This window comes from Malaclemys terrapin, chromosome 17, assembly GCF_027887155.1.
Source record: "Malaclemys terrapin pileata isolate rMalTer1 chromosome 17, rMalTer1.hap1, whole genome shotgun sequence".
Lineage (NCBI taxonomy): Eukaryota > Metazoa > Chordata > Testudines > Emydidae > Malaclemys > Malaclemys terrapin.
In genome coordinates this window covers 6,071,373-6,098,049 of record NC_071521.1, presented here as the reverse complement: position 1 = coordinate 6,098,049, position 26,677 = coordinate 6,071,373, and the positions used below count along the sequence as shown (strand labels likewise).

Sequence of the window (26,677 nt, the reverse complement as noted above, 5' to 3'; positions counted from 1 at the left end):
TATTATTATTATTTTAGATTTAGTAATTTTCTTTATCTTAGCTTTCAGATCATAATTGAGTTCTGGTGGAAAGCTTCATCTGGCCAAGATAATAGACTAACGGGAATGTTCTTATAATATGAAATATTCCCATGCCTTTGGTGATCCTTGTAGTTCTTCCTTGAAATTAATATTTTGAATGAAATTTCTCTTTTTTGAGAGATGGGCAATTAAGAATTTGAAAATCTTGTGATGCAGCTGTCAGCAGGATTTCACACTTTTAGATAAAAAGATTCAGAAATATTTTAAATTAAGAAAGAAAAAATATTAATTAGGCCTTGATATCATAAACATTTATGCATATGTATTACTTTATGCATGTGTCAAGGGAGGTTACTCAGTTAAGCATGTCCCTAAGCATTTGCAGAATTGGAGCCTTAGTGAAGGGACGTTTTAAGTCCAGGATAAAAAAAACACTGAGAACATTTGCAAGTTTTGGTTCAAAATATTTTTCTGGATATTTTAAAAAATAAAACAAATCCTGAATCAGCAAAAAGCTTCACTTATTATAGATAACTGTTATGTGCAGTCCAAGGGGTAGATCTAGGAGCAATGACATGAACTTGAGCAAAGGAAAATTCAGGCTTGATACAGGAATGCATTTCCAAACAGAATAACCGTATTAGACTGTGGGCCAATCTTCCAAGAGATGTGGTAGAAACCTCATCGCCTAGGACATTTAAAACTGGACTGTAGAGAATAGGTAAGAATACACCATTGAACCAATTCTGTACTGGCTAGGGGAATTGACTAGCTGAGCTTTCAGGTATTTTTCCACTTCTGATTTATGAGATTCTATGAAAATGCTATTGTGGTAGGTGCACTACAAACACAGAACAAAAAGACACTCCCTGCCCCCAAGGAGTTTACAATCTAAGTAAAAGACAAGGGACAAGAAATGGATACAGACGGGGGGCACAAGAAACAATGAGACAATATTGGTGGTAGGTAATAGTCTCAGCACACCAGCAGCCTAACTTGTCAAGTTTTTATAGGCATACTGGCAAAGCAGAGTTCTGAGTGGGGATTTGAAGTTGGATTATGAGGTTTCTTTGCAGATGTTTCTGGGGAGTGCCTCCCCAGCAAAACAGGCAGCACGGTAGAAAGAACCCAGGTGCTTTTTAAAAACTTAAGTTTTCATCAACCCCAATTTTTTTTTAAATATGATATGACTAAACAGCATAATTAATACATGCAATGATAATGAGCACATTGTGCATTAGGGCCCAGTTTAGGGATGGTCAGGGAGTGGAAAGCCTGTTGACTTCAATGGAAGTTCCCGGCCCACAGGGCTTGCAGAATAGGGTCCAATACTGCAGCGTGGGTTCCTACCCTGAGTAGGCGCAGGGACCCTTTGAATACTGGGAAGCCGAGGTGTACATACATATTTGACATCCTCTTTCCCCTCCCCTTTTAATTCCCCTGAAAAATAATAAGCGCTACATTTAAAGATCAACCCCCTGTGATCCCCGCCCGGCATGTCTCCATGTGCCGCACAGACACAGACCCCCAGCGCCCGCTGCCCCCAGCCTGACACTCTCTGTGGGCTTCGTGGGGGACACGCGTGACGGGGATCTGGCAGCTGCATCCCCTGTGCATGGCATGTCACAGCAGAGTGAACGGGCGATGCTAGCCCAAGCCCCAGGGGCAGGGAGTCCCTGGCTCGGGGGAGGCAGCTCCCCGCTGGGGGCCGGGAGCCGGGGAAAGCCGTGGCGCCAGCAGGGCCAGGGCTCCGCCAGCCGGCTCCAGCCCCGCGGCCCTTGGTGCTGAGGGTCCGGCGGGCCGGGGCCCGCGATCAGCCCCGCTCCCCCGCCCGCCGGCCCGCCCGGCCCGGCCCGGCCCTTCCCTGCCCGCGGGCTGCGGCGCTCGGCGCTGCTGGGCGAGGTCAGGGAAAGTCCATGTGAGGAGCCGCTGGAATCACTTCCTGCCGCCGAGCCGGCCGCCGCCGCTAGGCCCGAGGGAGCCGCCGCGCGTCCATGGGCAGCGAGCCCCGCAGGTAACCGCCCGCCGGGAGCCCCCTGCCCGCCGGGAGCCGGCCCCGGCCCCGGGCTTCGCTCCCCTCCCCTCACCCCGGGCTTCGCTCCCCCCCCCTCCACCCCCCCCCCCCGTCCCAACCTATCCCCCTCGTCCCCCCCCGGGCTTCGCTCCCCCTAACCCCCCCCCCGTCCCAACCTATCCCCCTCGTCCCCCCCCCCCGGGCTTCGCTCCCCCCCCCTCCACCCCCCCCCCCCGTCCCAACCTATCCCCCTCGTCCCCCCCCGGGCTTCGCTCCCCCTAACCCCCCCCCCGTCCCAACCTATCCCCCTCGTCCCCCCCCCCCGGGCTTCGCTCCCCTCCCCTCCACCCCCCCCCGTCCCAACCTATCCCCCTCGTCCCGTCCCATCCCCCCGGGCTTCGCTCCCGCTAACCCCCCCCGTCCCAACCTATCCCCCTCGTCCCGTCCCCCCGGGCTTCGCTCCCCCTAACCCCCCCCCGTCCCAACCTATCCCTCTCGTTCCCCCCCCCGGGCTTCGCTCCCCCTAACCCCCCCCCGTCCCAACCTATCCCCCTCGTCCCGTCCCCCCCCCCCGGGCTTCGCTCCCCCTAACCCCCCCGTCCCAACCTATCCCCCTCGTCCCGTCCCGTCCCCCCCCCGGGCTTCGCTCCCCCTAACCCCCCCCCGTCCCAACCTATCCCCCTCGTCCCGTCCCCCCGGGCTTCGCTCCCCCTAACCCCCCCCCGTCCCAACCTATCCCCCTCGTCCCGTCCCCCCCCGGGCTTCGCTCCCCCTAACCGCCCCGTCCCAACCTATCCCCCTCGTCCCGTCCCCCCCCGGGCTTCGCTCCCCCTAACCCCCCCCCCGTCCCAACCTATCCCCCTTGTCCCGTCCCCCCCCGGGCTTCGCTCCCCCTAACCCCCCCCGTCCCAACCTATCCCCCTCGTCCCGTCCCGTCCCCCCCCGGGCTTCGCTCCCCCTAACCCCCCCCGTCCCAACCTATCCCCCTCGTCCCGTCCCCCCCCCGGGCTTCGCTCCCCCTAACCCCCCCCGTCCCAACCTATCCCCCTCGTCCCCCCCCCCCCCCCGGGCTTCGCTCCCCCTAACCCCCCCCGTCCCAACCTATCCCCCTCGTCCCGTCCCCCCCCCCCCCCCCGGGCTTCGCTCCCCCTAACCCCCCCCGTCCCAACCTATCCCCCTCGTCCCGTCCCGTCCCCCCAGGCTTCGCTCCCGCTAACCCCCCCCGTCCCAACCTATCCCCCTCGTCCCGTCCCCCCGGGCTTCGCTCCCCCTAACCCCCCCCCGTCCCAACCTATCCCCCTCGTCCCGTCCCCCCCCGGGCTTCGCTCCCCCTAACCGCCCCGTCCCAACCTATCCCCCTCGTCCCGTCCCCCCCCGGGCTTCGCTCCCCCTAACCCCCCCCCCGTCCCAACCTATCCCCCTTGTCCCGTCCCCCCCCGGGCTTCGCTCCCCCTAACCCCCCCCGTCCCAACCTATCCCCCTCGTCCCGTCCCCCCCCCCCGGGCTTCGCTCCCCCTAACCCCCCCCGTCCCAACCTATCCCCCTTGTCCCGTCCCCCCCCGGGCTTCGCTCCCCCTAACCCTCGTCCCGTCCCCCCCCGGGCTTCGCTCCCCCTAACCCCCCCCCCCCGTCCCAACCTATCCCCCTCGTCCCGTCCCGTCCCCCCCCGGGCTTCGCTCCCCCTAACCCCCCCCCGTCCCAACCTATCCCCCTCGTCCCGTCCCCCCCCGGGCTTCGCTCCCCCTAACCCCCCCCGTCCCAACCTATCCCCCTCGTCCCGTCCCCCCCCGGGCTTCGCTCCCCCTAACCCCCCCCGTCCCAACCTATCCCCCTCGTCCCGTCCCGTCCCCCCCCCGGGCTTCGCTCCCCCTAACCCCCCCCGTCCCAACCTATCCCCCTCGTCCCGTCCCGTCCCCCCGGACTTCGCTCCCGCTAACCCCCCCCGTCCCAACCTATCCCCCTCGTCCCGTCCCCCCGGGCTTCGCTCCCCCTAACCCCCCCCCGTCCCAACCTATCCCCCTCGTCCCGTCCCCCCCCGGGCTTCGCTCCCCCTAACCGCCCCGTCCCAACCTATCCCCCTCGTCCCGTCCCCCCCCGGGCTTCGCTCCCCCTAACCCCCCCCCGTCCCAACCTATCCCCCTTGTCCCGTCCCCCCCCGGGCTTCGCTCCCCCTAACCCCCCCCGTCCCAACCTATCCCCCTCATCCCGTCCCCCCCCCCCGGGCTTCGCTCCCCCTAACCCCCCCCGTCCCAACCTATCCCCCTCGTCCCGTCCCGTCCCCCCCCCCGGGCTTCGCTCCCCCTAACCCTCGTCCCGTCCCCCCCCGGGCTTCGCTCCCCCTAACCCCCCCCCCGTCCCAACCTATCCCCCTCGTCCCGTCCCGTCCCCCCCCGGGCTTCGCTCCCCCTAACCCCCCCCCGTCCCAACCTATCCCCCTCGTCCCGTCCCCCCCCGGGCTTCGCTCCCCCTAACCCCCCCCCGTCCCAACCTATCCCCCTCGTCCCGTCCCCCCCCGGGCTTCGCTCCCCCTAACCCCCCCCGTCCCAACCTATCCCCCTCGTCCCGTCCCGTCCCCCCCCGGGCTTCGCTCCCCCTAACCCCCCCCGTCCCAACCTATCCCCCTCGTCCCGTCCCCCCCCGGGCTTCGCTCCCCCTAACCCCCCCCCGTCCCAACCTATCCCTCTCGTTCCCCCCCCCGGGCTTCGCTCCCCCTATCCCCCCCCCCGCCCCGGGCTTCGCTCCCTTCCCCTAACCCCCCCCCGTCCCAACCTATCCCTCTCGTTCCCCCCCCGGGCTTCGCTCCCCCTATCCCCCCCCCCGCCCCGGGCTTCGCTCCCTTCCCCTAACCCCCCCCCCGTCCCAACCTATCCCTGTCGTCCCCCCCCCCTCGGGCTTCGCTCCCCCTAACCCCCCCCCGTCCCAACCTATCCCTCTCGTTCCCCCCCCCCTCGGGCTTCGCTCCCCCTAACCCCCCCGTCCCAACCTATCCCTCTCGTCCCCCCCCCCCGGGCTTCGCTCCCCCTAACCCCCCCCGTCCCAACCTATCCCTCTCGTCCCCCCCCCTCGGGCTTCGCTCCCCCTAACCCCCCCCATCCCAACCTATCCCTCTCGTTCCCCCCCCCGGGCTTCGCTCCCCCTAACCCCCCCCGTCCCAACCTATCCCTCTCGTTCCCTCCCCCCGGGCTTCGCTCCCCCTAACCCCCCCCCCGTCCCAACCTATCCCTCTCGTTCCCCCCCCCGGGCTTCGCTCCCCCTAACCCCCCCGTCCCAACCTATTCCCCTCGTCCCCCCGCCCGGGCTTCGCTCCCCTCTACCCCCCTGCCACGGGTTTGGCTTCGCTCCCCCTAACCCCCCCCCAACCTATCCCCCTCGTCCCCCCCCCAGGTTCGCTCCCCTCTACCCCCCTGTCCCGGGCTTCGCCCCCTCCTTATCCCCCCACCCTCGGGCTTGGCTTCGCTCCCCCTAACCCTCCCCGCCCCCCTTTCCCAACCTACCCCCCTTCACCTCCCCCGCTTGGTTTCGCTCTAGCCCCACCTGAGTCACCCCCGTGCTGCACCCGAACCTACCTCTCTCTGCCCCCCCCCGAGTCACCCCCCCGCTCCAACCTACCCCAGTCACCCCTCGCTCCCTTGGGCTTCAATTCGCTCTCCCTAACCCCCCCCCCCCCGTCACCCGCCCCAACCTACCCGCCTCGCCGCACCGGGTGTCACTCCCCTACCCCCCCGTGTCATCCCCCTGCCCTGCCCCAACCTACCCCCAGTCACCTCTGCCCCCCCCCGGTGTCACCTCCCCACCACCCCAGTCACCTCCTCGCCCCACAAGTGTTTGCTCCCAACTCCTCCCTTCCCCCACCGTATCCCCCAGTCACCCCCTTGGCCTACCGGTGTTCGCTCCCCTACCCCCTGAGTCACTCCTGTCGTCACCCCCTTGCCCCATCGAGGTTTGCTCTCCTACCCCCCTGAGTCACCCCCCCTCCTTCCCCCCTGGAGTCATCCTCCTCCCCCCAGTTCTTGCCCCAACCTCCCCCCATCATCCTTCTCCCCAGCTTACCGCCCTAGTCACCCTGCTCACCCCACTGGTGTTTCCCCCCCCCCACTTCCCTCTGAGTCATCCTTCCCCAGGGCTTGCCCCAGGCTATCCCTCCCCCAGAGTCACCCTCCCTCCTCTGGGGCTCACCTCCCCATGAGTCACCCCCACCCTTAGGGCTAGGCCTGTCTCGCCCCCCCATGAGTCACCCCCACCCCTAGGGCTAGGCCCACTTCCCATGGGGCTCGCCCCAACCCCCCCCATCATCCCCCTTGCCCTACCGGTGTTCACCCCCTCCTACTCCTCCCCCAGAGTCATCCTCCCCCGGTGCTTGTCCCAACCTACCCCCTGAGTCACCCTCCTCCGCTTCTCCCCAATCTACCCCCCCAGTCACCCTGCTTGCCCCCCACTGTTCACTCCATCCTACTCCCCCCATGGAGTCATCCTCCCCTGGGGCTCACCCCCTCCATAAGTCAGCCCCACTCCTAGGGCTCCATCTTTCCCTGGGGCTCTTGCACCCTGCTTTGCCCCACCAGTGTTTAACCCCCCTCCCCTGGGGATTGCCCCCCCAGTCACCCCCACCCCTAAGGCTAGGGCCACCTCCCCTGGGGCTCGCACCCTATGCTACACCCTCCCCCCCCGTCACCCCCTTGCCTGAGGTTGGCTTTCATCCTCTCCCCTGAAGAATCAACCCCTTTTTCCTCAAGGGAGACTTGTCCCCTAGCCTATTAGGGGTGGGCAGTTCCTGCAACTAACTTACACCTGCCCCCAGAGAGTCACCCCCTCAAAGGGTGTGTGTGTCATATTCCTACCGCTGCTAAGGGGAGACTCATCCCTCCCCTGCTCACCCTATTCAGCAGACTTGGTTCCTCTATCCTCCCCCCTAAGAGGGCAGCCATCCCACACCTATTCCCTGGTCCCTCTCTCTCGAGAGGGGACTCACCCCCCAGCCGGGTGCTCTCTTCCTAACCTACATCCCAGAGGGGATTCACCCACCTCCTCACCTCCCCGCTCCCAATCTACAGCAGACTCATCATGAACCCTTCCCCACCATCATCCAGAGGATTTGCCTCTTCCCCCTCTGATGTTCTCTCCCACCCACAGGGGCCTCGCCCCTGCTTGTCCCCCAACACGGGGATCACCCCTCCTCATTCTGCCCCTTCTGACAGGGAGCTTGCCCCACCCAGCCCTCTCCTGCACCAGAGGGTCTCCCCCCACCTCCTATGCTACCTCCGGGGGGGGGGGGAGAGCTCCCTCCCAAACGGGACTCAACCCCAACATATTCAGTCCACAAACCGGGGAATTGGCCCCACCGATTGCATGCGAGTGCAGTCCTTTAACAGCAGACTAACCCCTACCTGTCCCCACACAGTCACTTCTACCAGTCACCTCAGGGATTAACCACCTCAGAGGGGACTCTGCCTGCCCCTCCAGCTGGGACAGTAACCCTTCCATTGCCCAAGAAGGGATTCCTCCTTACCTCTCCCCCCAACATGGGGGTAGCGCTTGCCTAGGCCCTCTCACCCTCCATCCATGGACTCAGTCCCAACCTACTCCCCCATATGGCTGTCACCCCTTACTCCTCCTCATCCAATGGAGTCACCTGCCCAGCATACTCCCTTACACACAGCGGAGTCATCCTAATATCCTTATTCCAGGAGACTCGTCCCAATTCTCCTGACACCCTATCTTATTGGAGTCGTCTTACCCCCCCCCCCCGATCTCATTGGAGTTGCCTCTGTCCTAACCCTAGGAATTTTCCCTCCCACACCCTTTACCCGGAGAATGCATCTCCTGTCATCTCCCACACCCTACCCCTGAAAAGCCGCTTTCCAGTACTACAGCTGAGGCACCCCTGCATGCTCCAATCCTCTCACTGTTGTAGGGGATTTCTCCCCACCTCTGCCTCCCATCTGTTTCACCTGCCCTCCCCAGGGGAATAAACCCAGTCTGAATCCTCATCTTCCCCCACGTCCTCCCTGGGGAATTCCTCCTGCCCAAGAAACCGCACAGAGACTTTTTTTTCTTCACCCTGTCCATTGGGAGTGATTTATTTTTTTCTCTTCACACCACATTCCTCTTCTCCAGGGGTATTGTCTTCTCCTTCCTTCCGCCCTGCCCTCAAAAGAACTGATAGTCCTCTGGTGCATTTGATAAAAGGATTGTGTCCAGTTGCACATAGTAATTCATTGTTCAGTACAATGCCCAGCACTCTGCTAATGTTTAACAAATAGTTAAGAGAGGTACTGTATTTTAATCCACTCTGTAATTTGGGGGAAACATATTCTGGACTTTGTCTCTCAACCTCCCCAAAAAATGCCTTTGAGGTTTTACTGCTGTTTCCTGCTGCTGGCAGGTCCTGCTTTTAATCCAGTTAGTTTATTGATTCAATAAAATATAAAACAGTCTTCTGCCCCATGTCGCTAATTCAGTGAGCATTCAGTAAACAGGTTTTTCTTTCCCATTTTTTTTTAATATAACACATACAATAGATTTTAACCCTGATACTGAAGGAACAGGCACAGTAAATATTCTAACAAACCCCTTAGCCTTTCATGGAGTCAGGGACACAAACATACATTAATTACTTCAAATAACATGATGAGCTGTGCTGTCTTTTTTAATGTCAAATTGCAGTTATTTGGGGATCTAGGTAAGGAAGTGTTTTGTGTAACAAGGGGTAAACATCCATTAGTATAAGAAGGTGATATTTATTTTTTCTTTTCTTTTGTTTGCTTGGGAATGGGGGGAGAAGTTACTTCCCAAAGCACCCCTCCTCTCCTAGTATTAGAGCTTTCCTGGAAAAGATGCTGAATATTCTGGTAGAATTTGATTAGATCCTATGGTCTTTCCAAGTCCTATTCACCTAGCAAAATGGATTTGAGAAATAGGTTATAATTAGAAACATGTTAATGAAGTGGCTGCAGTGCTTAGTTGATTTTAATTTCTAAGTGTTTGTATAGATGTTTGCACTCCTTCTTGGTACTGAAGGATTGTATGGTCTGAAGGAAAGGGATTTTTAAAAAAACCCCACCCAAATGCATAGTTTATGAATAATGGTATAACATTTTTGCAAAGGATGCTATCATTCAAATGACTGCAGTTGTGGTTTTTTGGGGGATGTGTGGAGCAGACATGTATTATAATATTCCAGTATTATTTTATGCTATATCACGTGATCAGCAAGATGCAGGATGTTAAGCAGCTTGTTGATTTATAAGTGTGGAAAAAATAGTGGTACTTTATTGGGTTGGGATTTGTTTTGGATAAGTGCCTTTCTGAATGCTGGTGTGTTATGGTACATACTGCAGTAGGCAGCATGTTGTAGTTAAAGTACATTTGCTCTGTTCAAGGACTTCTCCAAACATCGCCACTGCTATAGGAAAATAAAATGACAGCCGTACATTCTGTACTTCAGTATGTGAGACTCACCCATATGTATTAACAGGAAAAGTACAGGAACACTTAAAATGAAGTCTCCATTACATACTGCTTCATTAATTTGAATATTTACTTGTGTGTTTCCTCCTTTCAAAAGGCATTTGTGAGATTGTGAGTAGCTTGATGCACTTCATGCTTGCCAAGTGTTTGTCTTGTGTCCTGAGTAATTGATGAGCTGGCACGCTGTGTTACCTTTTCAAACTAAAATATTAAACAGTAGTAGAAGTTGAAATCGGTAAACAAAACTGAATTATTGCTGTCCTCTCAGTTGCATATTGGCTTCTAGAAGTTAATAGTCCAGTGCATGAAGAGTGGGTTTCTGGAATCATGTATCTAATGTGATTCTTGAAACAATCTAGTCATACTTCATACAAAGCGTTAGGATCCTGATGCTGTGAGATGCTGAGCACCCTCCAGGCCTATTAGATTTCAGTAAGAGCGAACAATGCGCAGCACTATCCGGAAGCAGTGCTAAAATGTATAGATGAGTATAGTTAAAATGAAACACAAATACAAGCCCATTCAACTGCTGAATATCTACTTTTCAATAGCTTTAAACAGACTAAGGCTAAACCTTTTGTCCTTTACTTGAATATACGTTGTTAGCCAGGCCTAAGACAGTCAGCACATATCTTCAAGCTATGAACAGTAGAGGTAATAATAGCTCAGACTCTAGTGAGAGGCAAATACAAGATAATTAGGGATCTTGCCCTTATTTTCCTGGGAATAAATGTCATTCCGTGGTCCACTGAAGATTTCATGCCATTGTGTAAAAACAACAAATATTCTCAGAATCGAGGTTTCATACGGGGTTATGTGAAAGAGGGGTGGTGGAATCGGAATGCCCAAGGGAAAGAGTGAACTTATGGGAGTTGAAATCTTTCTTCCTTGCAAATTTTAGCAACTTTTTAAAGTAATGCATTTTCTTTAATGAAATGTGAATTTTTTTCTTAGTTCAAAAATAGACAAAAGGGCATAGAACAGTATTAAAGGGACATTCAGGTTAAATATATAATATATATTTCAGGTAAACATAATTTTATAAAACAAATTTAATTATCCTAGTTTATAAAACACTGTGGATTCTAAAATCTCACTTAATTTTGCACAATTAATGTTTATGCTTTGAACTTCTCTTAAATTGGACCGTTGCAATAAACAAACAACTGACCCAGTCTATAGGAAGTTTAGTCTTCTGGTTCTCCTGCCCTTGCACAATACTACAGTGTTTGTTTTGCAAACACTATAAAGGAGCACTGAAAACTTTTCCATTAGAATTTAAAGAAGAAAATGCCAGACCTATAGACATTTCTATTCATTGTACCTTTTGAGAAACATTGTTTCTATAAGACTTAAATTGGTGGCATAAATTCACTTGATGGCAGCTTTTTAATGGATCTTGAATTGTGATGCATTAGAATGAAATGTAAGATCTTGCTGTGCATAAGAGATGAGTGAAAACTTTCAGTACTAGAGTCCAATTTAAAGTTGTCTTAATAATTTTGTTCATAGAGTTTAAGCTCAGTTGTTCCAGCTTCCCAAAGTTTGATCTTGGAAGAAGCCTTTCTATGATTGTGTTGCTTATTACTAGCTACACTAATTCTCTCTCTCTCTCCCTCCCTCTCCTTTTAAGGGTATAGAAGACATGTAAGATAAAACCATATTTAGCATGTTGACAACATGTGTGTATATATATGTGTGTGTGTGTATGTCTGTGTGTGTATATATATATATATATATATATAAGTACTCCTGCAAGTGATGGTGACCACTTCACACTTACATATTTTTTAGGCTATGACAATGCCTTTCTGCAAAATGAAAGCAATTTCACTCCACTATTTAATAATAAATCTGATCTGCCTGGATTTTCCTTACCCTGGGAATCTTTTAGGCCTCCGACAGATTTCAGTTTATATGAAATGGTGCCATTAGCACCAACTTCACGTCGGGCTCTAATTCTGTAAACTCTGTCAGCCCAAAGATGTGAAGAGCACTGTCTTATTGCATTAATTAGCCTTTTCATGTGGACTCTAATCATGGATGTTCAAACTGGTTTGGAGAAGATAAGAATGCTCCTTCCCTCCGAATCTTTGTCCATTTCGAGGCCTGGACTCAAAACAAACCTCTCTGTAAAGTTCAGATTTTAGCACGAGGTTTCAGTTAGGATCAGGCAGCAGTGCCGAGAGACAAGATGCTGTTTTGTGGTATATCCAATTGGTTTTCTGAGAAGTGCCAGAAATAGCACAAGAGCACTTGTTCAACTCAGCGTTGCACCCCCAAAGAAATCTGGGTTAGCTTCAGAGAAACTTCCACACTTCTGTCTGCTTAGTCCAATCAGATTGTAAACCATCATCACTGTGTGGAATGGAAATATTTATTTTAGACCATCTTCTTATAAAGTACGATTTCCCTGCCAGGTCTCCTGGATGGTTTCTGCTCTGCTGTGTACGTCTGCAGATATGTACTTTTTGGAAGCTGGCTTTATTGACACAATAGTACTTAAATTGGTACATGGCTCTCTGACACAATAGGCTGGTGTGTTGCTAAGTATTCATAGATTCTAGCCCTGTAAGGGACCTCGAGAGGTCATCGAGTCCAGTCCCCTGCCCTCATGGCAGGACCAAATACTGTCTAGACCATCCCTGATAGACATTTATCTAACCTACTCTTAAATATCTCCAGAGATGGAGATTCCACAACCTCCCTAGGCAATTTATTCCAGTGTTCAACCACCCTGATAGTTAGGAACTTTTTCCTGATGTCCAACCTAAACCTCCCTTGCTGCAGTTTAAGCCCATTGCTTCTTGCTCTATCCTTAGAGGCTAAGGTGAACAAGTTTTCTCCCTCCTCCTTATGACACCCTTTTAGATACCTGAAAACTGCTATCATGTCCCCTCACAGTCTTCTCTTTTCCAAACTAAACAAACCCAATTCTTTCAGCCTTCCTTCATAGGTCATGTTCTCAAGACCTTTAATCATTCTTGTTGCTCTTCTCTGGATCCTCTCCAATTTCTCCACATCTTTCTTGAAATGCGGTGCCCAGAACTGGACACAATACTCCAGTTGAGGCCTAACCAGCGCAGAGTAGAGCGGAAGAATGACTTCCCGTGTCTTGCTCACAACATACCTGTTAATACATCCCAGAGTCATGTTTGCTTTTTTTGCAACAGCATCACACTGTTGACTCATATTTAGCTTGTGGTCCACTATAACCCCTAGATCCCTTTCTGCTGTACTCCTTCCTAGACAGTCTCTTCCCATTCTGTATGTGTGAAACTGATTTTTCCTTCCTAAGTGGAGCACTTTGCATTTGTCTTTGTTGGAGCCATTGGATTGCGGATAAACTTAGCAAAGCAATCTTACAAAATGATGTGACTTTACCATTGGCTATCTCCCTACAGTTCTTGTATTTAAAAATACCCAGGTCTGACAAAATGAGGTTAGAATGGAGATTCAGCCATAACTTTGAATTTTCCCAGATTTTGAATTTAAGCTGAGGCAACCTGTTAGCAGTAGCTTTCTGTGAAAATAGAGGGGTTTAGTGAGGTAGAAAGCAATAATAGCTTCAGAGAGCTCTAGTGATTATATAAGTCACAAACCACTTCAAGGGACAGTTAAACTGTTTAACATTTTAGATTGATTTGACAAAACTCACGCAGACATAGAAGAAAATGGAAAGTTAAAGGCACGTCATTTCTTCTACCCAAACCCTGATCTCTTTATTATTTATTGTTTCTTTTGGTTATTTAAGCTTTCTGTAACACCTGATGGCCAGGGAAAGTGCTGTGCATTGCAGTTGTTCAGTCCCTTAGGGCTTGGCTACACTCCGTGGCAGCGCTGTGAAGCGCGAGTGTAGTCGCGCCGCCAGTGCTGCGTGAGAGCTCTTGCAGCGCTGTAAGTACTCCACCTCTCCGAGGGGAATAGCTTGCAGCGCTGTGAGCGAGCGTGCAGCGCTGCAGGCACTGATTACACTGGTGCTTTACAGCGCTGCACTCGCTGCGCTCAGGGGGGTGTTTTTTCACACCCCTGAGCGCAGCAAGTTGCAGCGCTGTACAGCGCCAGTGTAGCCAAAGCCTCAGGGCTTGTCTACACTTACATTTTATAGAGCTCTAACTTGCTGGCTCAGCGGGGTGAAAAATCACCCCCCTGAGCGCAGCAAGTCTGAGCGCTTTAAAGCGCTAGTGTAGACAGACTCCCAGCACTCGGAGCTAATCCCCTCGTGGAGGTGGATTACCAGGAGTGCTGGGAGAGCTCTCTCCTTGTGCTCACACACGACCACACTCACACTTCAAAGCGCTGCCATGGGAGCGTTTCCGTGCCAGTGCATTGAAGTTTCCAGTGTAGACATACCCTAAATCTCCGCTGGTGTCTATAGTATGATGCCAGCCGAGCAACTCTTGTGAATTGCAGCCTTACAGTCACTCAGGGGCCATCTCTTCTGCATTGCTTAGGGCAGTTCTGTGAAGTCTTAGCAGTTCAGTTAACCTTTGCTCTTTATCAGAACTTCACTAACTAGGTTTGATGGAAACACCTAAAGTTTTTCTTTCTCAAGCACATTGAGAAATAGGTTAACCATGCTAAAGAGGGCGAGGCTCTTCATTTTCTTTCTACCTGACTTTATTTGCAAAGTGACAGGAATTTTGACAACCTTGTGTCTTTTTTAGCAAATCAAGTGTCATGCCACATTTGCCTGTGGATGAGATCATTTGCAAAATATGTTTCCCAGCTTGCTTCAGGCATAATTCATTGTCAACTGTAATTGCTCATTTGCTCAGAACTGTGATTTGTTAGCAAGTTTTAAGTTCAACTTGTTTTTATTTTAAAAAAAAATTAAGCAAATGTTTGAAGGCAGAGATTTAAAAAATATTAATTTGTGCACTGTATTTATCCACAGCTGCTGTTCTTAACTTGTTAAATGACATGATCTTACAGAGGGGTAAAGAATCATGCCAAGACTTGTGATTTCTCTTAAATAGGGACAGAGGTAATAAAATTTCCTACTACTTGGCCAGAATATGTGACATAGATCAGTGCACATAGGGAACTCTCTGAGCTTGGGTCTCCCCCTTCCTTATGGCGGGAGACTGTGGGCATGTCTACACATACGTGCTGCAGCACGGTGAAGACGCTCTGTGCTGACGGGAAAGAACTCTTCCGTCGGCATAATAAAACCACCTCCACAAGCGGCAGTAGGTGTGCTTCTCTTGCTATCATAGCGCTGTCCACACTGGTGCTTATGTCAGTGTAACTTACGTCGCTCGGGGGATGGTTTATTCACACCCCTGAGCAACATAAATTATGCCTACATAAGCTGTAGTGTGCCTCAGACATAGCCTCAGCCACCTCTGTGAGATCATGCCCTTTCTCACCCTCCCCCATCATTGCAGACTGGGTGGAGGTTTCTTCCCAGAACACAGGGTCTGTGTGAAGGGAAGGGTGGAAACTTGAAGGCCTGATGTGAGGCATGGAGGAAGGGCTGTGTGGGAAGTTGGGGAGCGTGCACATTTTCTCCCCCAACCCCTCATAGGCCAGGAGGAGTCATCATGATCATATAGTGTGACCTGCACGTTGCAGGTCACAGAACCTCACCCACCCACTCCTGTAATAGATCCATAACCTCTGGCTGAGTTATTGAAGTCCTCAAATCTTGATTTAAAGACTTCAAGTTACAAAGAATCCACCATTTACTCTCATGCGGACCAGCAAGTGACCCATGTCCCACGCTTCAGAGGAAGGCGAAAAACCCCAGGGTCTCTGCCAATCTGACCTGGGGGGAAAGTCTTTCCTGACCACAAATACTAGACCCTGGGCTCTCCAGTTTCTTGGAAATTAGGAAAGATAATGCAGCCTAGAACTGTTATCTTTTCCATGTGGCTTACCTATTTGGGGGTTCTAGTGACAGGGCAGGCAGAGAGGAGGCACTGGCAATGTGCCTGCAAAGGAGTTACACTGCTTGGGGGTGCTTGGGGTAGGATATGGTATGGAAGTACAGGACCTCTATGTCAAAGGCCCTAGCTTCCCATATATTTCTGGCAATCTGCAGGGGAATTCCCCTAGTACCACACTGCTGCCTCACATGGTTTTCACCATAGAGGGATATGATTTGGGACAGTGATGGGCTGTCAGTGACTCTGATTCATGGGAGGAAACAGGTTTTTTGGTACACTTACTGAGACTTAAAATACCTTGCAACCTTATTGAAATACTGTGTCAGTAATAGTACTTGGCATGTATTTTGTGCTTTCCATGTTCAGAGTACTGTCCAAAGAAATAATCATTTTCTTAATCCTCTAAATGGTCTGGAAATTTTACTTTTTAGAAACTTGCACGCAAAGTAAATTTTTGTTTCCCTTCCTAACCGGAGAAAAATGTTTCAGTGCATTTTTTCCCCGGGTTTGTGGGGATCACTGACACCAGTCCAGGAGTCACAAGCAACCCTATAATAACAAACCAGTATGCAGGCTCAATAAATTAACACATTTTTCAGCAGCAAGAGAGGCTGATTTTAAACTTCCAAGCGATAATTATAAAATCTACATTTAAACAAAAGTAACTTGACACTTTTTTCTTTTATGAAATGACTTCAAAATATTTTTAAAAAGTTTTTCTTTGTGTATCTTTTCAAAATCTTTCCAGCTTTAAGTGGTGTTTAAAAGCATTAACTGGAAAAGGGGGGAGTTCATAGTAACATTGGGAGTCTGCTGACTTCTGGATTAGTGGCACAGTTCCCAAATACTGCCAGTTTGCTTTGGAAGTAAGTGCCAGGAGTTAAGGGCAGCAGAATGTAGGGGGAGGGGGTGACTCCATCAAAGTGACCATATATAGTCATTGGGATGAGATTAAATACTTTACCTCACAGTGACATCCTAACAGCAATAAAGCCAATATGGGGACCTATTAATCATTTGTAAAAACAGCAAAAAATTCACCTCACTTTGTAGCAACTAATTTGTAGCAATCAGAGCTCTTTGAGGATTCTATTGATTTAGGGAGAGGAGCCAGATGTTTTCCATCCTTGGAAGTCTGGAGGCAAAAATTCAGCAGCAAACTGAAGAATAGCATGTGCAAAGAATTGTAAGTTAAATATGACAGAGCCTGTGCTCTCTCAAGATAGTGGGTTTGAACACTTGTATGGAAAGGGATCGTGTCATCCAGCGCCAGCAATGATTTCTTTCCATAAATGCTTTAACACCACAATATTTTATTAGCGAGACACGTGGCAGCCTAAAGCTACGTACTTTGTGTGTGGATATGTGTTTCGCATGCCAGTTCCCTATGTCACAGGATACTATAGCTATGTGATGCACTAGAGAAACCAGAGTTAGGCTTGAAAATATAGCCCCTTGTAGAGGAGTCAAAAAGAACATATTGTAGTGTCAATGTAACAATGCCAAAGTTACGGTGGGGATAGCATTTCTCTTCTGAGTTCCTGTCCCTGCAAGGTGCTGAGACCCATATTCAAATTATGATATGACAGATACAATACCACACAGGTGCATTAATACATTATTGGAATTACAGAAATTTCTGGTTTCAGAGTAACAGCCGTGTTAGTCTGTATCCACAAAAAGAACAGGAGTACTTGTGGCACCTTAGAGACTAACAAATTTATTAGAGCCTAAGCTTTCGTGGACTACAGCCCACTTCTGAAATTTCTGTTTGAAAGACAACATCTGTGTGCTGGAAAGACTTGGTGGGTTATGTTGGTTTGATAATTCTTAACATCACTTGGTTTTGAAAGCTAGACATAACTAGGTTTGGCAAGTAGTTGGATTAAATACCTCCAAGGGAAAAAGGTCTATGGAGCATTGTGTGCCAGCCTGCTGTCTACAGGGTGCGGCTAGTCATTTTAGGGAGAGAACAAGCAGATTCTCCTTTCTGTCGGATGCAGACGTTCGTGGTTCAGTTCCTTGATGGAATGGAATCCTCACAAATAAGGATAATCCTTCTTTAGATGTTTGCTTACTTGGAAACCTTTCTGTATTTTACACTGAGCACATCAAGCTGTATTTATTCCTGTGTAATGAACTTATGCATACCTGTTTTTATTATAGTTATGGTTGAGATGGCACTTTTATTGAAAACCTGCGTTTTCACAGCTTGCATACAATTATAGTTTGTGCTGAAATTTCTCATGCTGGTTCTCATCCTAGATGACTTTTGTTCTGGGGACTGGACATTCAGGTAAAGATGCATATCTGAAAGTTTTACACCATTTCTGATGCTCTAGTGTAGCTCCATTTGCACCATCAAACATTGGTATAAATACCTGTTCCTGCTCTACGCTACTGTATCATCTAACCTTGGTTGTTCAATGGAGAAAAGACCTAAGTGTGTGTGACTTTTATCTTTACATACTTATATGATCATACAACAGGGAGAAATACTAAATTTACTGAAAAGCATAATGTAATAGACAACAATAATAATAATAATAGAACTCTCATCCTAAGATGCTGCTCTGTAAATAAATTAAACTGTACAGTGCAATGTTTTAACTGTCCCTTTTTTTAACTTTAGGTGTACACATAATACTACGTGTTCTGTTGTCTTGTAATGAACAATCTTATTGTAGTGTGTCTGTGAAAGGGACAGACTTAAAGTTGCAACCTTAACTTCGTTTTCATGGAAGAGTCAAGAAATTCAATCTCTACTTTAATGCAACATTAACATAGTTTCCAACATCTAATTCATTTCCCGTTACAGCACTAAGTTCCTCCTGTTAAATTTTGCATGTTGATTTTTTGTTGTTGTCAGCAGTTTTTTTATTCTATGTTTCTTTTCTTTTCTCATATAAAACCATTAGTGTGAAAGAAGATTTAAAAGATATACATTACAATTAAAATGTTAATGAAATCTGCATTGTGCTACTTTTGAAACCCTGTAGACATTAATCTTTGTTGGTCTTGAGTATGTTAACTTTGTTGATTTTTATTCTATACTGACCCCTGCTGAGAAAGTTGTTCTATAATTGGTTTTTTTTTTTAAAAAAAAGAGCAAAGCTTTTAAGAAAGTAGTTGAGTGTATTACTCTGGCTTTCTATATTGCTTTCCATAGAAGGTAAACAAAGAGAAAACAGCGTCATAGCCAGTTATGTTACTAAAAAAAATATTTTGGAGGGCTGTCTTCTATTTCTGTCCCTTAACTCTTCCACAGCTCAGTGTTTTTCATTCTCTCCTTATGAATATAAGCTGTACCCACTACTTTACCAAGTTTGCTTTTGATGAATGGGGCTATTATGACTTCTTCCCTAACTTCTGATTAAGAGACAAAGCTTTGACTTTTGTTTTAATTCAGATAAAAAAAGACAGAAATAATCATGTTTTGAAATGTAGCAGAGGAAAGGAAAAACCTTGAAAATGTTGTATAGTTTGAGATAATACATTAAATTTTGTTTACTAATTACTTGAGCCTGATAGGCACTGCTCACCAGCAACTCCTGTTAATTGCAATTGGAGATGCAGATGGCAGGTGCTTCTTGGGCAAGGCCTAAGTATTCCACCAGTAAGTGGACAGCTCTTTCGGGGGGAGAGTGGTGTTCAGTGGCTAGAACAGAGGACTTGAAGTCAGAATCCTGTGGTTCTGTTCGTGTCTCTGTTGTTGACTCTCTGACAGGACATGGATCACTACTCCTGTTCTTCAGTTTACCCAAGTGTAAAATGAGAATAGTAATATGGGGTATTGTGCAGATTGTTTGTAAACTGTTTTAAGGTCTATGTGGGACGGTTATAATAGAATGGCAAAGAATTATTTGCAGTAATTACCTGATCTTTTCCTCCAAAATAGTGAGGAGTTTGTGTTTCTTGAGGTTTTTCAAGAGCAGTGTTAAGTGATTATTAGGGTTTCTTCAGAGTACACAGTATTTGGAATGGAGCCATCTTTTTTCCTGTTCTCCAGAATAGACTAAGGAATACGATTGACTAATATACAGGCTGTGTAACGAATCGAACCACAGAACTTCTTGACTTACCAGACAGTTCCTAGGAATCTTGCCATGTCCTCTTCAGTATAGCAGACTGTACTTGTTCAGTTTAACATTATCAAGCCTCTCGATCATCCAGAACACTCTATTGTTTAGTCCCAAATTTAAACATATTAAATTCTTAGAAGTTCTTTTGTGAAGTTTTGTTTTATATAATTAAGTCTTGAGTCATCTACACCTATTACAGGATATTAGAGAAGTAGTAAATACAGATCCTTTGCTAAAGAACTGAACTGTCATTCTCAGCATCAGGTCAGAGTATTGAATCAATAGGATGGGTGTGCTGCTTAATGAGGCAATAATGCAGTTCACGAGTGAATAAACAACAGAGTCAAAGGATGAATACATCCTGATGAGGGAGCTGGATTATTGCGGAGTAAAATGGAATACTCAGCCCTGTTACCATTTATGCTGCAAGCATGAGTAAAACATCCTAAGCCGAAATCTGCAAACTACCGAAGAGGAGAACTGGTTATCTCCCATCTGCTTTGGGTGAAGCAGCAGAATCTCCCTCACTGTGGTCTTCACAAGCTTGTTTTGCTGCGGAAATAAATCTGCATTGAAGACTTTAAAGTTGTGTATGTTACTGTGTAATCCTCCAAATTAGGTGAGCAGCCATCTTGGACTTGCATGAGGCCTGTGACATCTTCAGGCCTTCTGAAGAAAACTTCAGTGATTTCTTGGAGGAGCGATCGTGTCTTACCCATGTGTTGTAATGCAATGACCACGTTGTTGGCATTTAATCCCCAGTGCATTTCATTTGTTAGGTATGAGGTATTGGCAAGTTTGGGCAATCAAGTCTCTTTGCTGGAATCCAAAACCAACTCTTCAGATACAACATTTAGACATTTTTTAATCTGAAAAAGGGGGTAGAGAATTCATTCATGTTAATTGGTCTCAAGTGCCAAATAGAAAGTGTGGGGAATTTGCCTAGCAATCTGTAATTTAAGGATTATGGGTATAAAAGAGAATTTGGGATGCGGATCTTGAGGCTGCTTGTAGTTCTTGAATGTTTGAGACCTTAATGGAATAAGGGAAGTTGTTCACTTCATACCCACTAACAAGTGTGCAAAAAGGGGTAAGGAACAAGTACAGTTATTTGTTACATGTTCTCAGGGCCAGCGCAACCCATTAGGCGACCTAGACGGTCGCCTAGGGAGCTACAATTGGGGGGGGGGTGACCGCGGCGGTATTTCGGCGGCGGCCTCTGTGGGGGATGGCATTTCGGGGTTGGACCTTCCGCTGCCTAGGGCGGCAGAAAAGCTGGCGGCGCTCCTGCCTGTTCTGCATCAAGAGTGCAAAATATAATATGAAAAGCAACAGGAATTGCCAACAGAGTTTTGATACAAGAAATTCTCAGTTTGCATTGTGCCCAGGCTATGTAGCTCAGCTGTTTAATTTTAGGCTTGCCTTTATGAGTGGCCAAAAATGTTTATCAGGATTTGAAATTGGCTTATGCCTGTAGTACCTGCTAAGGTTCTGGGGGGATGGTTGATGGACAAGGGAATTTATTTCCCTGACTGATTCTGAAGATGATACAGGCAGGTTTGAGGACACTTGATTTCAAGATTATTTATTGGAATTGTATCATTTTAAATTCTGCAGAATACAGTCTTCGTAGTGAATTGAGTCTGAGGTCATTATATTGTACATACAGTTAGAAATATATTTGTCCTGCTTTGCTAATAGAAGTATGTGATTTTATGTGTGGGTTAGTCTGAGGTAAGATTTAGCTCTTGATGTCTTTGAGTGTGTATTTAGATTTTTACTCTTGACCAGGGAAGTTTAGTTCATTTTTAAATGACTGGTTATGGTTATTAAATCTTAGTCTCACATTACGCATTTAACATGAGACTGTATTAGATTCCTGTTGTTATGGGTTGACAGATATACTTGGTCTGTACTCACATCTGAATGGGACGTTTTCCTATATATTTGGTTAAAGAGCATACTTCTAGAACTCTTCTTTTTAGGTTAAGTTCCTAGCCTAATGAGGTACATAACCATGATGCTGGTAAGAAGTGTTGAGGTCTTTTGTGACCGGATAAGATACACTTAACCCTTACAAAGAAGTTTGTGAAGCTGTTTGCTGTCAGAGAGGATATCTTTTTTTCCTGCACACGTTGTTTGTAGTATGCAGTTACACGTGAGAACAGGTTCATTCAGTTGGAGGAAAGTGGTGGTGGTTGTGCAGTTTTAATTTCTTGTGCTCTGGAAACGGTTTCATGATCAATTATTCGGTGTCTGGTCACATTGTCCACTTTTACTAAAATGGTTTATTACACACGGAGAAATCTAAGGGACAGTGGTGAGCTAAAACAACCTGGCAGAGAGCAAGTAACATGGGTCTAGATTCTGGTTGAGGAGTAGCATGGTTTAGGAGCAGTCCCATTTAGATCAGTGGCAAGGTACTACTCAACTTGAGCAGGGATGGAAGAATCTGGGCCAGTTGGTATGGCCTTGTATTACAACTTAAATTCTTGATCTTCCCTTAATTTATACAGTACATCAGGAGCTCTTGTGAAATCTGATGTGCAGTAGCATCAACACAGGAAAAAGCTCTGCCTTCTGTGAAGCCAGACTGTTGCAGTATAATTTGTTTTGTAAGATTTTGAAAGCCAGTGTTGCAATATGTAACAGTAGAATAGTGGGAAGATGGTCAGGTGGTTCTTAGGGCTTCAACAGACAGATTTCATGTCTGTGTGTTTTTGCAACACCTTTCTATAAAGGGAAACATAATTTAAAATATGATTACTTAGTGTTGTAACAGTCTTCTCAAACGTTTTTGCATTATGCAGAGATCATTATCAGAGGCTGATATTAACTTGCAAAGAATATTATGCAAATCATTCTCCTGTTCTTCTAAAAAGAAATTTCCTTCATAATGCAAAGCGTGACACAAAAAATGTGCAGAAGCTTTTGGCAAAATTACATTTAGAAGATGTAACAGTTTTTCTGCTTACTAGCACAATCCATTTGTGCCTTTCTACTGGATTTTTTCAACCCCAGATGATAAAGTGTGAATTTTAAAATAGCGGGGGTTGGGATATTGCACATCTTGGAGCTGGTAATGGACGGGAAGTTTTTCCTTTCTAGGTGGTTCTGTATCCAGCCCAAGTTGGTTCTGACCAAAAGTTGTTGTCATTTAATGCAGTGGTGGGCAGCCCGCACGCGGCCCATCAGGGTGATCCGCTGATGGGCTGCGAGACAGTTTGTTTACATTGACCTTCCACAGGTACGGCCGCCCGCAGCTCCCAGTGGCCCCGGTTCACTGTTCCTGGCCAATGGGAGCTGCGGGAAGCGGCATGGGCCATAGGAATGTGCTGGCCACCGCTTCCTGCAGCTCCCATTGGCTGGGAATGGCAAACTGCGGCCACTAGGAGTTGCGGGCGGCCATGCCTACGGACGGTCAATGTAAACAAACTGTCTCGTGTCCCACCAGTGGATTACCCTGACAGGCTGCGTGCGGGCCACAGGTTGCCCACCACTGATTTAATGGCTGTTCATTGCTCTCTGAAGTGATTTGATGGTTTCGGTCCCATTCCTAATGGACAGATGCCTGTATCACGCCACTACCAATAGAGCATGTAATTGATCCATCTTTTTTTGTTAATGGTAAAATGTACTAGTACTATAAAATTAACACATTATTAGTAGCCAATATTATTGTTATAAACATAGCCAGTTTAAACTACTCTAAAGGGCGAGGGGTTGGTACAGTTTTAGTAGCTCCAGCACTGAAGCCCCAATACTGCCTTGAACTTTGCACAGTCACGTGCACAGAACTTGTTCCAAGATTGGGATCTTGGGTTGCTTATGTTCATTTCTCAAAGCATCAGCACGTTTTAGATGAAACCCTGGCCTCATTGAAGTCAATGGGAGTTTTTCTATTGATTTCAGTGGAGTCAGGTTTTCACACCTTATATTTTACTATAAATTAGCATTGTTCAGAGTTACTCCCTTTCATGGTATATGAACAAGTGTCTTTACTAAAATGAACGCAGAGGATCATTTTAGGAACCAGACACCAAGTTTGCCCCAACAATGGATTAATGGCTGATTAAAACAGACTCTTTTTAACAAACACTATGAACTACTTAAATAACTAAAATCTCTATATGCTCATGATTTACAATGGAGATTGAGAAGATATTTTCACTGTAAGATCCAATTTTTCAGGCACTTAAAACTGTTTTGAAAAACTCTCGCTTTTGGACTGAAATTTCACAGGCAATTTCTCAGCACATAAGTGACTGAGAAAGATCAGTAAAATTCTGATTGGCCATTGAAGTACCAAATCATGAAAAAAATGAGTGTTTTTTCAAGGGGGGAGGGATAGCTCAGTGGTTTGAGCATTGGCCTGCTAAAGCCAGGGTTGTGAGTTCAATCCTTGAGGGGGCCACTTGGGGATCTGGGGCAAAAATCAGTACTTGGTCCTGCTAGTGAAGGCAGGGGGCTGGACTTGATGACCTTTCAAGGTCCCTTCCAGTTCTAGGAGATGGGATATCTCCATTAAATAAATAAAAAAAAAATAAATAAAATAATCTGCCAAGAAACTTTTCGCCCTGTTTTTGTGTGTATAGCTAGATAACTTGATGTTTTAAAATCAAACTAACTTAAATAAATAGCCTGGAAATGATAACTTTCAGCAACTTCAGCTGAATGTTCGGACATTGACGGCGCTAACTCTAGCTGCAGAGTTTTTCTTGTTGTTAATGGATGAATACTAAACCTGGTTTATTTTCTGCTTTAATAGACAAAGAAATAGGCAGATACATCTGCATTTGTATGTTTAAAAGAAGCTCTTATTGAGAGAGCATCTGGATTGTCTGAGGGACATTCTGTATGAACCACAGAGCTTGGCTGGATATCTGCACTTATGCCTTTTGCCAACATGAAATACATATTTTGGTAGCACAGAAGAGAACTTTAATACCCTAAAAGTGGCCCCAGGGTGTCGATGTGATGTGATAATTATACTAGTGAGTGATTACAACAATTGGCTCTAACAATTGGCTCTGCCTCCTGCTTCCTATGGCCTGCCTTGGGCATCTCATGATAACAAATGCATCCCTTGTAATGCATCACTGATTGAATATTTAGATATACAGTGGGACCTACATAATTAATTACTGTGAAAGGAATAAATCCAGTTTAAAAAAAACTTTGTGTCGCAGAATGAATTAAGGTAGTGAGATGTTTTAACCTAAATACGGTAGCAGAGAGGAATTTTTTATCTTCTGGGTTTGTGTATTTCATAAATGTTTCCTTTTATAGACTTTAAGGGAACACTGTTAAGTATATTTTAAGAGTTGAACTTTAATTCTCTTGTGGCACGCTCATTGAAATGTTACATATACATTCCATTTTCAATATGACAAACTATAAATCTCCCCTCTTTCTCTGCTTCCAGTCACGCATTCGACTTTGCATTTGTTTACTTCATTAACACTGATAAGCAATCCTGGATATGACCGGCAGTCATACCATCAACTGCTTTTACCTTTCCAGATCATAACTTAAGTGAGGTTAGATGGAAGGCCTCCAAGGAACATCTGCAGCAGGTGCTAGAGGAAGTGGTGTTCATGATTCTTTAGATGGTGCGCTTTCCTCTGAATCAGTACTGAACCAGTGCAAAGTCACTGTGCAAGGATGTGCGGTGTGGTTGGAATTGCTGTCTCTCAGCTAATACATACAAACCGAGGACCTGACTGTTACATATCCTTTTGCATTTAGTTTAAAAGTATTAGGTGTTAACCTTGCTTTCCTGGCTAACTTCTCACTTAGGCAGATGATTTCTGCTTTCCTAAATTTCCTGTGCATTTTCAGTTGGATACAAAAGTCCCCTTTTTCATAAGCTGTTGCTGTACTTTTGCAGTGTGCCATTAAACAGCTGCTTGTGCTGCACCCCAGAGGTAGTTACATTTCAGTACTGGGTACTATGATCCCTGCATGTCCTTTAAATTTTGTTCCTTCTAACTCTGCTGAAGCACCAAATCACAAAATGCTGTTCCTTCATACAGTAGCTGTTTTTCTAATTTTCAAATGACATTCATTTAAAATAAGTTATTCAGAATTCTAGATTATAACAGATTTTGATGTGCAAGTTTGACCTAAAATACTGAACTTTTTTCACTTTTAGGGCAATCTGAAAATGTGCCAAAGTCCTCGACCTGTATGAGGAAAAAGTGACTGCTCAGTTGGTTTCATAGTGAGACATCACATTCTTTTACTCTAAATAATGTAGTCATATTATCAAATATGGGGATGAAGGAGAAGCAAAACACTCACCAAACCACCCTTGGTAGCCAAGGAAGATGTTTCAAAATTCTTTAAAAATACAGGTGGTATTTCCTAGACTCCAAATTACAGTTTTTATAGGTGAGGCAAATATCTGTACCCAAGTCTGCAGCATATAGAAATAAAGTTTAACTTGCAGTATTTCTGAGAAGGGCACTTGCAGTATTAATGATCAAACTCTCTCCCTTTGTTTTTCCCTATTTATGCTCCCCCATTACCCACTTTGCCAACACGCAGGCTAATAATGAGCCTAGTAGCCACACATACTTTGCTGCAGGTAAAATCGTCCCACACCTGAGAAAACACACTTCCAAGGAGGGGTTGTTACCATGCGTCCGAAGGCAGGTGATCCACAACAAAATATTTTGTTTGTGGATGCAAGATGCTTTAATGGTAAATATCTCAACTTGACCCACAACAAAACTGAAGTGTAGACAAGCCCTTGGCTGCTATACTGTAGATTATAAATCCCTACCACACCTGCATTACAACTGCATATTTTAGATGCAGTGCTATATATCATACATCTAAAAAAACTGAGGTTAAAATGAGAAAAAAACCATTCCTTTTGTGTGGGGAGGCAGGAAAAGGTTTTTCCTGACTAACAGAGTCCGAATCTCAATTGTTCATGCAAATTCTGAGCAGGATAAATAATTATTCCAGGCCAGTTTAATTTGTGAGTATGTGTAATAAAAGGTGTCTTGGAAATGAATTATAATAATGTTTAGCACAGGTTATTCTATAATGAATTACAGTATGATGCTTCTAGAAGAATGTAATTACTTTAGTAATTTTCGAGTACTTTTCCCCCTGCCTTTTGGAGTCCTCCTTTTTGGTCAGAGAAATCAAGAAAAATATATATATTTCACCATTGAAGTCAATGTGTTATT

General features: G+C 47.0%; 1 protein-coding gene across 1 annotated transcript in view; it reads left to right on the top strand.

The window, feature by feature from the left end:
• Window positions 1-1,950: 1,950 nt before the first annotated feature.
• Window positions 1,951-26,677, top strand: part of NACC2 (NACC family member 2) — a 91,046-nt gene continuing 66,319 nt past the window's right edge. Inside the window, exon 1 of the mRNA XM_054007359.1 lies at window positions 1,951-2,035. The gene's annotated coding sequence lies outside the window, so the exon portion shown is untranslated. The remainder of the gene's footprint in view (window positions 2,036-26,677) is intronic.